This window comes from Hemitrygon akajei, chromosome 6, assembly GCF_048418815.1.
Source record: "Hemitrygon akajei chromosome 6, sHemAka1.3, whole genome shotgun sequence".
NCBI classification, from domain to species: Eukaryota; Metazoa; Chordata; class Chondrichthyes; order Myliobatiformes; family Dasyatidae; genus Hemitrygon; species Hemitrygon akajei.
This window is the reverse complement of record NC_133129.1, coordinates 162,814,831-162,826,933: the sequence shown is the minus strand read 5'-3', so window position 1 is coordinate 162,826,933 and position 12,103 is coordinate 162,814,831.

The window sequence follows — 12,103 nt, the reverse complement described above, 5'->3', positions numbered from 1 at the left end:
TATTGGTGCCAGATGGGGTGGTTTGAGTATGCACAACCTTTTTCTCACTTGCTAACATGTCTCTCTTTGATGGCAGACTTTTGCCACAACTTATTTTCCCATTTCTCTTGATAATATCAACAAACAGACCAATAGACTTGTTGCCTTCAAAATTTAAATTATAAATAGCTGAAACTGTAAGGACAAACACAGTCCCTGCAACACCTCACTAAGTACAGTTTGTCAAGATGAAAATGATTCACGTATCCATACTGCTTTCAGTCAGTTAATCAATTTTCCCTTGTTGTTACTGTCTCACAAGCTCTTAACTTGTAGAGTAAATATTCATCTAAGCAATTGATTGTACTGTGCTAAATTTTTGTAATTAAAATGACTAAACAAGTAGTGCAGTGAGTAAAATTCAATGTCTAAGACAACACATTTATGAAGCACTTATAATGTTATAAACAATTTCCTCATTAAAATTTGTGAGCACCTGCTAGACATTATACAGGAGAGATTCCATTGGCAGCATTGTGTTCTATTACCTATTGTTCTATTATTCATAAAAACAGCTTTAGGACACAGTAATCATTAGATTTTATTGGCATTATGTTCAGATTTCTGGCAGGTATCATTTGATGTTGATCTCCTTTCAGCTGTACCTTGTACAGTACATATGACTGGCTCTCACCACATCCTTCTTTCCATGGCAATATTTCTTAGCCTTAATGTTTTCTGCGCTGTCCCCACCATCAACATAACATGACTCCAGTGGGCACCATCTGCAGGATGCACCATAGCAGCCTGCCATGTCTCCTTTAACATCACTTCCCAAAGCCATAACATTGACCACCCTGAAGAAGGGAAACAAATGTATTGGAACACCATCACCTGCACGTTCCACTCCAAAAAACACATCAAATTGAACTGGCAATATATTGGTAACTCTTTGCCATGATTGCATCTCTCTACCCAACTGCATTGCAAAAGAAAGAAAAGGGTAGAAATAAAGTCTCCACTAGGTACTTCTTTGGCTCACACACTGCAATAGGAAGACATAAAGTATATTAAACTGCTGTTAAGTCTACTAAAAATAATTGTTTTATTCCAATCTACAAATGCTCTGCACTATTTGAAAACTATTTTCCCTTGTTGAATTTGTAGTGATGGATTTGTGTCTAAGATTTCATTTCCATTCGACCTTTAACTAAATCTTTGAGGTAACAATGCCATCAAAGGTAGTGACTGATCAGCATATTGGAGGGAGATTGAAAATTTGACTGAGTGGTGTCATAATAACAAATTTCACTCAATGTCAGCAACACTAAGCAGAAGGAAACCAGAGGTTCGTGAGCAGCCCTCATCAGAGGATCAAAGGTGGAGAGGGTCAGCAACGTTAAATTCCTCTCTGTTATTGTTTTGGAGGACCTGTCCTGAGCCCAGCACATAAGTGCAATTAGTAAGAAAGCACAACACCCACCTTTACTTCCTTAGGAGCTTGTGGAGATTCAGCATGACATCTAAAGCTTTGACAAACTCCTGTAGATACTGTATGTAGTGGAGAGTATATTGACTGGCTGCAACACCAATGTTCTTAAAAGGAGATTCCTACAAAAAAGTAATGGATTCAGCCCAGTCCATCACGGGTAAAGCCCTCCCAACCATTGAGCATATCTCCATGAAACACTATTGCACAAAAGCAGCATCCATCATTGGGGGCCCCCGAAACCCAGGACATGCTCTCTTCTCACTGCTGCCATCAGGAAGAAGGTACAAAATACTCACACCACCAGGTTCAGGAACAGTTTCTACCCCTCAGCCATCAGGCTCTTGAACCAAAGGGGATAACTTCACTCAACTTCACTTGCCCCATCATTGAAATGTTCCCACAACCGATGGGCTCATTTTCAAGGATTCATCATGCCAGGTTCTCAATATGTATTGCTTATGTATTTATCATTACTGTCTTTCTTCTTGCATTTGTGCAGTTTGTTGCCTTATTACTCTAGTTGAAAGCCTTAACTGGGCAGTCTTTCGTTGATTCCGCAATTGTTATTATTCTATAGATTTGTTGAGTATGCCTACAAGAGAATGAATCTCAGGGTTGTATATGGTGACATATATGTACTTTGATAATAAAATCTACTTCATACTTTGAACCATTGAAAAATATTAGCGCAATTTTGCAGTCCAAGTGGTTTATTTAGGGTGGATCAAAAACGATTTGCTGAATATTTATAAATAATTTTCCAACAATATTCTTTAAATGCATGTTATCTATTTAATGCACAAACAATGAACCCAAAATTCCTACGAAATGCAGCAAAAACAAATTTTGGAAGCATAACGTCCTGCAGTATATATTAATTCAGCCATAGGTCCTGAAGGGTGAATTCAGAAAATAATTAAACTTGACCTAAATCTGTGCTTTGGGTCTCCGTTGATCGCAGCTGACATTGAAATCTAAACATTATCAGCAAGATCTGACACACTGATAACAGTGAAAGTAACATGGGGACTCGTTCCTCTCCAACATCATAAATGAAATTCCAAGTTGCATTCTGAAAAAGCATGACAAAGGCCACTTTTGATTTAATTAAGTGCAGGTATGTTATTGAAGTCTCCAACCAAGGTAATTACAGCTGACGCCAGACCCAAAGGCAGCCTCACAGCCAGACTACACAAGCAGGGATGGTGTTTAGTGTCTCTGAGGGACTTGGAAAACCATACTCAAAGCAGTAAGGAATTTAGTGTGTGAAAGGGAGAGAGCGGCCCCAGGGGAGTTCAAATTCAGCCTCAAAGAAGAGAATCAAAGGTTCATCTCTTCGCCTTGGCACTGTCCCAGCAGCCCTTTAAACATACACATCAGCATCAGTGCTCCATATGGGGAGAGTCAGAGTGACAAATCCTTTTTTAACACTTCCCTTCCCAACAAATACGCAACAACAAACATAAATCACTCTTGGGCAGAATAGTGTGATCATATGAACTAGCTTTAAAATTTTGTTTAAAAGAGCAACTGTTTTTTTTGGTTTCCCATCAATTTTATATATAACTCTAAAAGTGACGATAACACTCTCAATTCGACTTTGTTTTCTGAAAGCTTCCTAGAGCCTGGTTTCAACAAAATTGCCCTTCATTGTTATCTGAAGAAGCATGCAGGCACTCACAGGTGTTTTTAAGTAATCTGCCCAGTCTAGGTACTGTACATATTGAGTAAACGCTTTTCCAAATTGCAAATGGACTTGATATTGGCTGCAGCAGTACTTGTTTAATTAAAGGCCTCGGGGAGTTATTTTATTCTTGCTACCACAAGCAGCGGGAGAGCATACAGACCCCTGAGACTACTCTGCCATTCCATGAGCTCCTGACTGATCTATATCTTAACTACATCCACCTGCCTTGGCTCCATGTCTTTTAATACCTTCACTTAGCAAACATCTATCAAACTTAAAATTATTAACAGAGTCAGCATTCACTGTGGTCTGTAGGAGAAAGTTCCACACTTCATCACCCTTTGCAAGATTTGTATTTCTTAACTTGTCTTCTAAGTGGGCTGGCCCTGATCTTAAGGTTTCATCTTTGGTCTTGGACACTCTAAAAGGGGAAAATTTCTCTGTATTCTCTCTATTTCCTGACCAAATCATAACAAATTTAATGAATAACATTTTCACTCTTTCAGAGAACACAAGCCCAATTTACATCATGTTCCTTTAACTCTTCTGACCATTTTCACTGCATTCTCTCCAAGATTAAATCCTTTCTAAGGTACTTACAATACCCTAAACAATGTTCAAAGTAGTAGATGACAAACTGTATTTCTTTTGTGTCGTTGTAACAAAAACTTTATCATTCTTATTTTTCAGTTCCCTTTTACAAAAGTTAAAATTCATCGCCTTTTTCATTAGTTTACATGCCTGATTGTTCATCTGTGCAAGAGAATCTATAAATAACTTTGGAACTCCACAGCTCCTAGTTCCTAACCATCTAAAACAATACTTGTTATCGTTCCTCTTCAGAGCATCGGGTGGCAAACTTGCCACTTCTTTAGCACTTGTCTGTTTACTATAAAGCTGAGCTGCTAGCTCAACACTCAGCTCAGCACAGATGGGAAGTGTGCAAGGAGCCAACTAGATTCGAACCTGGGACCCCTCGCCTTAATGCCCTACACCAGCGGCTGGCTAAAAGAATACTTGATTTTGCACATTCTCGATCCAAATTGGAACTCCCTTGAAAGTCATCTAGGACGGATTTATTCAGTCTGCCAGCATCTTCACTTGATCTTCGATGGTGGGGCCGATATAATTCAGATTAATGATAATGGGGATAATAGGTGTTGTCTTTGTCAGAAACGCTTAGAACTTAACAAAGGAATATGTTTAAAAAACAAAAGACCATTGAGCCACTAAGTCCTATGTTTTGCACCAACCTTTGATCATGACAAGAGAATCCATTAGAAATGGGTAGAATGCCATGCAGGTATAAAACAGGGGTAAGTGGCCAAGATGTAGAAACATTGGAGACTTTTAAGAGACATTTGGATAAGCACGTGAACATGAGGAAGGTTATGAATATTGTGCAGGCAGAAGAGATTAGTTTAGCTGGGCATTTGATTACTAGTTTAATTGGTGGGCTGTTTCTGTACTATACTGTTCCATATTCTACATGATGAAGATAAAGCACTTGGCAATCTGTAGCAGTACACAAAGGAGCTGGGGGTACTCAGCAGGTCAGGCAGAACCTATGGGGAGAAGTGGACAGTCGATGTTTCATGGGACCCTTCGTCATGCAGGGCTGAATGTTGTCATTTCCTGTTCCCAACCAGCTGGCAGGTAGGAACTGGAATGGGGCAGTGTGCTGTGGGAGATGCAACTGCCAAACATACTACTTAGGACCAGGAAGATCTTTATAGCTTTTTCAGCTACAGAGGAGCCCGCTTGCATTAAAAACAGAAAGATATCTTCAATGCAGACAGGGTAAAATGAATGATTTATGGTCAAATGTGATTACATATTTTAAGTATAGATACAGGAAATTTGAAATAAAACCAGAAAATGCTGGAGACATTCAACAGGTCAGGCAGCATCTGTTATTTTTATTTCATTTAGACATGCTTACTGCCTGTTACACTGCTGGTGTTTAGGGCAGCAATGAAGGTCCTCTATCTCTGGCAGTGCTTAGGGCTCCCTTCATGATATCGGTAGCTTCCTCCCAGTTTTCACTACTGTCAGTCATGCAAGTCCCGGGTGGAAGCTCAGGAAAATTGGCGCACTCAAGCATAGAAGAATTCTTCATTACCATTTCTGTAACAATTTTGTTTTACCAGCCAGGATTGTTACCCTGAGCTGAACCCCTGAACCTGGAGGACCAGAGGACCATTTTTAGTCTGTCATCCACCCTTTGATCTGTTTGGGTGACCCTACCAAAAGCCAAAGCATAAAGCTCCAGCCAACATAGCTCTCCAGCTCATTGAGGCATGCAGGCCTCCAAAGCAGAACAAGGTTCTGGTCCTCTTGGAGATCAAGCAGAGATACAGAATGGTAACAGGCTCTTCCGGCCCAACAAGCCAGCATCGCTCAGACAGCCAGGTGACCAATCAACCTACTAACCTATACGTGTTTGGGTTGTGAGAGGGAACCGGAGCACCTGAGGAAACCTGCGTAGCCATGTGGAGAACGTACAAACTCCAGACAGCAGCATTAATTGAACCCAGGCTGTTGGAGCTGTAAAGCGTTACTCAAACCACCGCTCTGCCCTGCTACCCCCATCTGTGGAAACAGAAACAGAATTGAAATTTCTGGTCAATTCAGTCAAAAGATCTTCGATCTCAAATGTGAACTTTGTTTCTCTTTTTTCTCAGATACTGCCTAACCGGCTGAGAATCACCACCATTTTCTGTTTGAGTTTTGTTTTGCTAGAACATAAAGAACAAGCAGGAGTTTGACCGCTCAGTCTCTCTTGCCTAGGCTTCAGGTGAATATCATACCTGATCTTCTCATTCAGCACATATTTCAAGTATTATTCTCATGTCTTGATTTCTTTAATATTTGAAAAATCCATTGACCTTTGTAGGTACTTTGTAAATGAGCCTCCACAGCCCACTTGAGTAGAGATTTCCAATAATTCATCACAATCTCTTTGAGAAACTTTTCTGCTTAGATCAATTCTCAACGGTTAATACATTGTGCAAAAGGTGTACTCCTGGTTCACGATACTACAGCCAGATAAACCCATTTTGTTAATGCCTACATAAGTTTCTGTTTCCATGAGATTACCTCCCAAATCTCCAAAATCCAGAGAGTACAATCTAGTATGTTCAATCTTTCAACCTCATTGGACTTACTCTGTGCACCGCTCCCCCAAACTTCCACAAAGCAAATCGGTGAAACTTTTATTTATCCCTTAATCACAGGAGTATCCATTCTTTGGTAGAAAGACCAGATATACATAGAATATTTTGCAAGTGGTCTCACCAGTGGCCTAGATATGTCCAATAACACATTGTTACTCTTGTTCTCCAATCTTCTTTCTACAAAGGTACTTTTCTTCCTAACTGCTGCCACACTTGCACATTAAGCTGCTGTACAAGGACACCCAGCCGCCTTCTAAAGACAACATTTTTCATTTCTCAAAATTAAAAACTGGACTATGCATTTCTATTTTTTACTGAAAAGCATGATCTCTCATCTTTCCACAACTCACTCAGTAACCATTTTATTAGATACTTCTTGAACAAAATAAAGTGGACACTGCATATATGTTTGTTGTCTTCTGCTGCTGTAGCCCATCCACCTCACAGTTTGATGTGTAGTGCGTTTGGAGCTGCTCTTCTGCACACTACTGTTGTAATGTGTGGTTATTTGAGTTACTGTCACCTTCCTGACAGTTTTTTTAACAAAATCGTAGAAGTTTATTTACACAAATATACAACGTACAAACATTAAGTATTTACAAGACAGAGAATACATTCAAATTAAAATATGATTATTACCGTCTATAAAAAGGTCAATTCTCTGGGGATCCACTGCTCCCAGAAATCCCCTACTATACCCATTGTGACCACATTCTCCCTCTCTAAGGACAGCTGGGCATGAACATATCCTCAGAAGAGGGGCAGGCAGTCGGCCCTGGCAGAGCTCTCAGCTTTCCGCTGCCTGACAGCTTGAACTAGTCTGGCTTCTCCTCTGACCTCTCATTAAAAAGGCATCTACGCCTACAGTACTGCAATTCACTGTATGTATTTTTTTTTGTTTTATGCACCACTCTCTGTAAACTGTAGAGATTTTGTGCATGAAAATCTCTGGAGATCAGCGGTTTCTGAGATACCCAAACCATCCTGCCTAGCAATTATTCCAGGATCATAGATTGTTAGGGAGGTTGGGTTAATTGACCTGCATCAAACCAGGCAACATGAGCTAAATTATTTTGCACTATTGTGACTTGAGTTCAATCTGGCAGTCCAGACAGTCCACCCAGCATATCAAACATGCTCACAGATATAGCCAATCAATAACTCAGAGACAGTCCTGACAACATTAATTTTGGGTGTCTGGGATTTCTGTCTTCAGAAGCTTTTAGACTATTTGTGTGAATTACTCTGTGACAAAGGCGTTTGAACATTCAAAGGTGTCTCCCACGGTAGATATGTAATTCAAAGGAAGCATAGTCAACCTAAAATATTGAAGTGAATGATGTTATTGTAACTATTGAAGTTGCAGTAACCTGTTGTTTCCTTTGATTTTAAGGGTATAAAAATGTGATGTAGCTTTGAGTTTGTGAACCTCTACGGAGAGAATCTCCAGAATAATATGTGCTTGTTGTGACGAATAAAGACTTCGATATCACCAGCTTCAATGTCTCCCCAGTGACTTCGACCATAGTCATAACAAGGTCACATTTCTTGCCCATCCTTATGTTTGATCTGATCAACAACTTAATCTCTGGACTATATCTGCATGCTCTTGCTGCCACATGATTGGCAGGTATACAGGTGTACCTATTAAACCCACTGAGTGTATGTTTCATTTGACACAACCTCTCCCATTCACTTAGCCTGTCAATGTGTCTGTGAAGCTCCTCTGAATCTTTGCTATACTCGAACTGCCACTCAGTGCTGTCTCATCTGCAGACATGGATGCAATACGAAGGGTGATTGATAGGTTTGTGGCCTAATGTAGAAGGAGATGAGTTATACAGCTCTCGTTACATGCACATGCAGGTCAACTCTTTGAGTGAGTATGCAGAAAGTTTGAAGTTAATAACTCATCTCCTTCTACCTTAGGCCACAAACTTCTCAATTACCCATGACGAGTTATTAACTGATGAGATATTAACTTCAAACTTTCTGCATAATCACTCAGAGTTGAACTGCATGTACATGTAACGAGAGCTGTATAACTCATCTCCTTCTACCTTAGGCCACGAACTTATCAATCACCCATGCTGTGGACACTTTCTGGAAGTCCAAGATCCATATGCTCCACGACCGCTGGACTAAGTGTGTAAATGTAGGAGGGGACTATGTTGAAAAATAAATATGCTAGGATTTCTAAAATTGACTCCTTCTACCTTAGGCCACAAACTTATCAATCACCCCTAGTACATTTGGTTCACTCATCCAAATAATTGATACAGATTGTGAACAGCTGGGGGCTTGCAGCAGCCACACAGTCCGAAGATGCCTTCACTTCTGGTTCTGCGTTCTTTCTGTTCATCAAAATTGAATCAATGCCATTTACTACACTCAGTTATGTGTTCTCCAATTTTGTTTATTAACCTCATGTGCACCACTTTTTTGAAAGTGCTGTCAAATCAATAACCGTGACACAAAGGTGTTTCAAGTCCAAACAATTCATTGGATGACAGCCTCTGACGCCATCTTGCCACCTTACTCATCATACAACAGTGCTCTGGAATATCAAATTGAGCGGAAAATATTAGTTTAAATTGGCATTCCTAATGAATGCCTATTAAAAGAATAGTGCTGTTTTATAATGAGATCAGAACAGACTGACTGTCTGCAAAGCAATCACATGCAGATATTTTTAATTGCTGAAATGCAGTATATTATTTTCACTAATACCATTTGTTTAATTTCTGAATGCCAAAATCCTTGGGTCAGAATATGTTCACAGATTTTGGAGAAAGAGGAATCCAATGATTTATACATTTCAATGAAGAACGTTCTCTTCATCTTTGCTCATCCTTGTCTGCCTTGGACCTGATTTCTAGACTTCCTGGTTAGCATAAGCAAACCTATGCTCTCACCATTCTCTCTCTCTCCTTCCTTTGGAGAGTTAAACTGTATACAGTGGATTCTGATTCATTGGGACACATTGCGACCAGTACATTTTGGACCAATTAAGCAGCTGTCCCAATTAGCTGAACTTTCATGGTAATGGTTAACAAGGTATATAACAAGGTAAAACAAACTACTATTTAACTAACAAATTATGTATTTAAAAGAAATACAGAAAAAATTAGAACTCTATCAATACTACTATAGTACTATAAAATTGTGTATTAGTTCCTACTAGAAAACTCTATTTCCATCTTAAATATCTCTATTTTTTCCTTTCAGGGTTCTTTGAAGACCCTGATCTGGAGTTACACGCTGACTTCGGTTCTTTGCAGGGCTGGGACCTGCTCTTGGGGTTTCACGACTGGCCGTTATTTGACAAGCCAAGGATGTGGCCTGAGAGCTTAGCTCACCTTTGGAGGTCCGGGATCTCGTGGCTCTGAGACAGGTGGATGGGAGGTTGATGTCCCAGCAGGAAATCAGTGCGTCTTGCGAGTCGGAAGATCTCTGGCTGTGTGTCCAGAGACCCAAGATCTTTGGCAACAGAGCTCGGAAAAAGCGATGCAACAGACTTTTAACATGGTAAATCAGTGAGTTGTTTGTTATGTCTCCCCTCTTGCTGTGAAACAGAGACACCTCTTTCTCCCTTACTAAGGAGAGAGAGCCTGTGGCATGTCAAATACCAGGTGAATGAGTAATCTTTGCAAGTCTGCGTCTTTGCTGTGGCTTTGCTGCGTGCTAGAGTGCTCGGTGGTGGGTGCCAATGTTTCTTTTTGCTGGTGGGGGGAGACGGGATTGTTGCTTTGCTGCTGCTTATGCACGGGAGGGAGGGAAGCTTGGGGGGGATCTTTGGGGTTCTAACATTTAACTGTCAATCATTCTTTGGGGGCACTCCTCTGTTTTCGCAGATGGTTGTGAAGAAAAAGCATTACAGTATGTATATTGTATACGGTTCTCTGACATTAAATGTATCTTTGAAACCTTTAATAGTTATTGACAGAGGAATTTATTTAGTGAATGGGGTGTGTTCTTTTGATTGACTGTTGAACAAAATCAGTGCAGTCACCTATTTCAGATAGTGATTTGCCTTTAAACAGTGCTTTCAACAATTGCATTCTCCAAATCCTCATTGTAGCATACAAGATGATTGGCAATAGCTTCAATTTATTCATAGTTCATAATTTGCTGAAGCAGTGAAATTATTTCATTTACACTCCTGGCCATTTCTGGCATCTCCAAGCTAGAATGCTTGAAACCACAGTGAGCAAAACAGTTCTGAATTGTCTTACTGTTTATAACTCACCAAATTTCAGTGACAAAAATCACAGCTTTTTGAACACAAACATGCAAGTGACATACAAGCTATCTTAAAACTCTTTTCTCTAAGCATGGTGTTGTGTCTAATGGCCATACAATGTGATGTGACTGACGTTCGTTAGAAAATGTTCACCAACAGTCTGCTGCCCATTTAAGTGCATAGTGTCCTAAACAAATGAAGAGAAACCCAACTCTTTTCTCAATTTGTTTTTGTTCTTTAATGTTGCCTCAAATAATTGGCTGCCCCAATTAACCAGAATCCACTGTATATTATACTCCAGGAGCCGTACTCAACAAAGCCAGAAATGGCCAGAAGTGCAAATGAAATAATTTCACTACTTCAGCAAATTGGGAACAAGTTGCAGAAAGACATCTCTATCCTATACTGTAAGCTTCTTGCAACAAAGGCCACATCACATTTGCTTTCAAAATACTTTGGCATACCCCAGAACAACCAAATCATTCTGTATACCAACATTTACTCTATTCTGACTTTTAAAATATTGGTTAACTTTTTCTTCCTCCTAAAATCTCTCAGTAAACTCAACAACCACATTTTTACACATACATTTATTCAGTATGTATTCCTCTGCAGTCTCTTTGCACACTACCACTTAGATCACAATAGCAGAAATTAAGTCCACAATAAAATCTACAGTAGCCTAAAATAATCTAATATATAGTAAATATAGAATTTGTTCTGATTATTAACCAGGGTATTAAAAGGGATAAGTTCATTAGAACATACCTATCACTATACGTCCCTTTAATTGTGTTAAAGGAATTAAACAAAATAAATGAATATCTGAAAAAAGTATTCATGTTGTAAACAGACAAGATTCATTCTCCCAGGTGGAAATATTATGTTGTATTCACTTTTATTAGTTCCTAACAGTTTTCTTTGAGGTGCAGAGACTTTGAACAAACCAACAGCATGTCAGGGTTTTTATGGACCACGAAGGAGTTTCCCTATCTTTTTCTGAGCCAATAAAACATTACAATTTTTTTTGTCTATTTCCCCTCAAAATGGACTGCAGCAATCCTTTTATAGCTTTGGACTATTCTAAATTCAGCAAGGTTAAACAAATTGTACAACATAGCAAGTGTGCTTTATCAATATTTTTCATCATCTCCTTTAAAATTCAGTGTTCAAAGTAAATTTTATTAACAAAGTATATCTGTGTCACCATATACAACCTTAAGATCCATTTTCTTAGGTGCATACTCAACAAATCTGTAGAATAATAACTATAGCAAAATCAATCAAAGACCATTCAACTAGGGAACTGGAATGGCAATAAAGACAATAAACTGTGCAAATGCAAAAAGAAGAAACAATGATATTAAATAAATATCGAGAACATGAGATGAAAAATGCTTGAAAGAGAGTCCATTTGTTGTGGGAACATTCTAATGATGGGTCAAATGAAGTTTGCCAGAAGGAGTTGTCTACACTAAAATCCAGAAGTTCTCATTTACATTACATCTTAGCAAATGAGAACATAT